Source organism: Octodon degus, unplaced genomic scaffold (assembly GCF_000260255.1).
Source record: "Octodon degus isolate 3935 unplaced genomic scaffold, OctDeg1.0 scaffold00175, whole genome shotgun sequence".
NCBI classification, from domain to species: Eukaryota; Metazoa; Chordata; class Mammalia; order Rodentia; family Octodontidae; genus Octodon; species Octodon degus.
The window spans coordinates 4568183-4572722 of NW_004524751.1; the positions used below are offsets into that span (position 1 = coordinate 4568183).

The 4540-nt window shown below is 35.1% G+C and overlaps 1 long non-coding RNA gene across 1 annotated transcript in view; it reads right to left on the reverse strand.

Annotated features, from left to right (window-relative positions):
* LOC111813244 overlaps positions 1–3959 on the reverse strand; it is a 14419-nt gene extending 10460 nt beyond the window's left edge. Inside the window, exon 1 of the long non-coding RNA XR_002818551.1 lies at positions 3750–3959. This is a non-coding gene — a long non-coding RNA (uncharacterized LOC111813244). The remainder of the gene's footprint in view (positions 1–3749) is intronic.
* Between the last annotated feature and the right edge of the window lie 581 nt (positions 3960–4540).

Genomic DNA, 4540 nt, shown 5'->3' on the forward strand with positions numbered 1-4540 from the left:
AAAAGAGCACATAGCTAGGAAGAGCAAGTTGTGTCAAGGATCTTAAAACTTTAGTACTATAAGCATAGGAAGCTGAATTCTGAAAATCATGATTGAAAGCCTCATAGAAGATTGCAACCTCAGTTGACATCTTGATTTTATCTGATGAGACCCCCAGTAATTATTTCACTAACCTGTGGCCATACATATAAAACACATTTATTATAAATGATTGATAATGATTATTTAAAGATGCTCAAGTGTTGATAGTTTGTTATCCAGAAATGCAAAACTAATACATTTACCTATTAGATTTTATATTTTGACCAAGCCATGGTTTAAAAGAGAAAACAGATCTCTTTCTGAAGTACCTAGAACCCAGTGACCTCTGTCACGCTTTGCTTCTAAATTTATGTCTTACTGGACATGGTGGCATGTGCCTATAATCCCAGATGTTGGGAAGCTGTAAACAGGTGGATCACTCCAAGTCGGATTTAGTAGTGAGACCCTGAACACCCTATAGACCCTTCCCTAAAATACAAACATAAATAAATAAATAAGTAAAACAAATTTACATCATAAATTATAATTTTCTTTCTTTAGATGTCAAAAGTGAAACAGGTATGCTTATGGCACTATAGGATCATAGAGAGATATAATTTTTATTGAATGAGAACATTGCTGTAGTAAGATTGAACCTGATGAGTACTTGAATAAATATCCACAGAGCAGCATTTCTTAGAGAATTTAACACACACACACACACACACACACACACACACACACACACGAAAGTCACAATTAGGGACCCTTTAGGTGGCAGTGAGTTCACAATTGGCTGGCTGTTATCATGTAATATGTTTATGTTGGGTTGAGAAGCCAAGATCACATTTAAATCTATTTTGTTACAGACTAAAATCATTAAATCACATTTTTTGGATCTAAAATGTCTTCAAATGTTCCATGCATTCATAGACGTGACTTTGGGAAGAAAACTGGCTCATGGGGTGCTATAATGACCAATGTATTCATCCAATGATGATTTCACAGGCTGTGAGGATGGGGCCTAGTTCCAGGGCTGGCTTGCCCAGCTCAGGAGTGGGGTACATGTGTTGCTGTTCCCAGCACCATTTCTCTTCCTCCCTCTTTCTAGCTCCTGACTCCTCACAATGTGAGCTGACTCTTACCATCCTTTCCTTCTCCCTCATGATTTGTGCTGTTGATCTGCCAGTCAACTATAGTCTAAACCCTCTAATATTATGAGCCCACACAAACATGTTTATTAAGTTGTAAACTTTGAATACTTCAGTCTGTATTATTTCTATATCTTTGTATATTGTAATTAAAAATCCAAATATCAATATATGATCAGACCTATTATATTGGGTGTTCTAACTTTTAACATTTGACATTCTGTTTTTTTTTTTTTTTCTTTCATTTTTTAATGTATATGGTACAGGATCTCACTATGTAGCTTGGACTCATACTGATCCTCTTGTTTTTAGCCTCCCCTGTGCTCACATTACAAGTGTGTACCACCAGGCCTGGACTCAGTTGCCCGCTCAGCATCTCCTGGAGGCAGGGCCGGGGCTGCATGCAGAACCCTAGATGGAACCCCGGTCCCTGCGCTTGCCAAGGCAGGTGCTTAGTCCTCTAAACTATATCGCTGGCTATCATTCTAAATTAATTAATTTATTTATTTATTTAGGCCAAACTGGGGATTGAACTCAGGCCCTTGCGCTTGCCAGGCAAGCACTTATTCTACTGAGCTATCTCCCCGACTCCTAATTCTAACTTTAAATAACTAACCCAACAATAAAATATTGCTAAAGAATAGAATATATTGTTTTAGTCATATTGGGACTTCATACTACACTGTATGTCCAGCTTATTATTATGATCATCATTATTTTTGAGAAAACATTCATGAAGACACCAAGTTCCCCAGGTGGGGATCAAATATATGATTCACCTCCTTCCATGTCCCAAATTGCTGAGATTACAAGTTTATACCTGTTCATTTGTCCTCCAAATATTTTTCTTTTTTCCTTTTCATTTTATTTTATTGAAAAAATATTATTAAACAAAATTTCATAACAAAATGATAGATTAATAATATTTAATGCATTGCAAATTGCAATCTTTAAAGTAGTTATTCAGAGTATAACAGATGGACAATAAAATTTCTCTAATCAATGTCCACACAAACCTTTCTTTTTAATGATCTCAGAAACATAATATAACTAACTTGCATTTTTCTCTCTTTTTCTTTTTGTCCTTTACCCTTCCTCCATTCCAGATTCTCTTTTCTTTTGAACAATCTCTTCCTTTTTAAAATATCTATTGTACCTTATTTACTCTATTAGTTTCTCTCATCAGGAGACCATATGATGTTTACACATGTGAGTTTGATTTATTTCCCTTAAGAGTATGGTCTCAGGTTGCATCCATTTTTCTATAAAGTTTCAAGTTCTTTATAGCTAAGTAGTGCTCCATTGTATAAAAAAAATGTTTTATTCATTCTTCATTTGAAGGGCATTTGGGTTGTTTCCAAGATCTAGCTAGTATAAATTGTGCTGCTTTAAGCATAGGTGTACATGCATTGCTATAGTTTGATGTTTTTAATTATTCTGGAAAGATACTTAGAAGGAGAGTATCTGGCTCCAAGGAGAGCTGTTCTAGCTTTCTGAGTAAAAACCATACTGATTTCCATAGTGGTTGCACAAGTCTGCACTCCCACCAACATTGGAGAAGGGCTCATTTTTCCCACAATGCTTCCATTTCTTATTGGTTGATTTACTGACGTTAGCCATTCTTTTTTGGCTGAGACAGAATCTCATTGATGTTTCCCTTTGCATCTCATAAATGACCAGTGATGTTGATCATCATTACTTAAATTTTGAAATGTATGATGTATATTATATGACACATATATTCTTGTTTTAAACAGTTAAGATGGTGTTGAATACATTTGAGGAGAATGGACTCCCGGGTTCATGTAACTATTTTTTTTTTTCAGAACTGGGGATTGAACTCAGACCCTTGCACTTCCGAGGGAAGCGCTTATTCCACTGAGCCATCTCCCGGCCCCTCATGTAGCTATTATTGTAGCCCAAATCTACCTGCACCTATTTAATTCTGTGGTTTATGTGACATAGCATTCATATCAGAAGATCATCATATCATAGCCCTAAATAAAGGAGTGAAGTTGGAAAGGACCTTTGTTCACCTAAATCAGAAATATTAAAGCTACCAGTCGAAATACACTAAGTTTTTCTTTCTCTTACTTCATCTTAGATGTTTCCTACTTAAGTTTTGGGGCCTGGATCTGAATAGAATACTACACCTAAAAAAAGAATAACAATAAAAGAATTGCTACTCAGAGTGACATGATTGGTTGTGATTTATTTCTTTGAATTGAGCTTAACGTCACTGTGGACACTGTGGAACTTTATTTATCAAAAATTAAGAAATATTGGGTGGACAATTAACAATTGAGATGTATCCCTTTGCCAAAGAGGCATATACATATTACAATTCAGGCACACCATTTAGTTTTTGAAAAAAGAATTGGCCTCCAGTCACCTTTACTGTACAGATTTTTTGAAAAGTGGTGTTTTCAGAAATAGTTGCTTCTATTGGGGCAGATACCTCTCTGTGTAAAATACAGTGGGGAAAAAGCCAACTCTCTTCACAACACACACACACACACACACACACACACACACACACACACACTACCAGTATGTAATGATGGAGATGATAATTACCTAAACTTGTTCAAAATGGATCATTTGAGAAACATCTGGATTACATTTTAAATCCTGTTTTACAAAAATGTCAAAAATTAGTTGTTGAGGTAGAGGAGTTGCTTTCTTCATTTTGTCCTCTGAGAGGATCTTTCTTGTTTATTATCTCCTATGATTCCAGATGGGCTTGACCTGTTTTAGCGATGATTCATATTGTCCAGAATCCATTTTCTACTCCTGAAAATGTATGAGTTCAGAAGATCTTTTACAGTTAGTAGAGTCACAGAAAAATATCAACCTGTTCTCAAACTTTTTCTGTTTTTGCTTACCATTTATTTAGTCATAGAAATTCCTTGCAATATTTCGTTATCATTGTCTATAAGATTTCAGATATAACTTGACAACTTAGGGAAGTTAGTTTTGTTTTGTTCCTGGTTTTATTTTGTTATTATAATTACATTTGTATGCACTCTGCTGTTTTATTAGCTTTAGTTTAACTCGGTATTTACTGCCTTGAAGTTTGTCAAAACAGTCTACTGACTGAAGGTAAGGCTCTTAACCCAACATTCGATTTGGAAAAAAATCTTTTAATGTCATGTACTAACACAGTCTGAGAGCCAAAAGGTTATTTACTGCTGAGGATTTTACTAAATTCAGTTTGCTTTATGAATGTTGGATGCTTTAAATCCCCAAATTTTGGAGCTCTAAATTTAGATGTCAGCTTACATGTAGAAATTGACCAATTCAGGAAACTCTACTACTTTTAATTCCTGATTAAAAATTAATCACTTGTGATTACATGTTTCCATAAG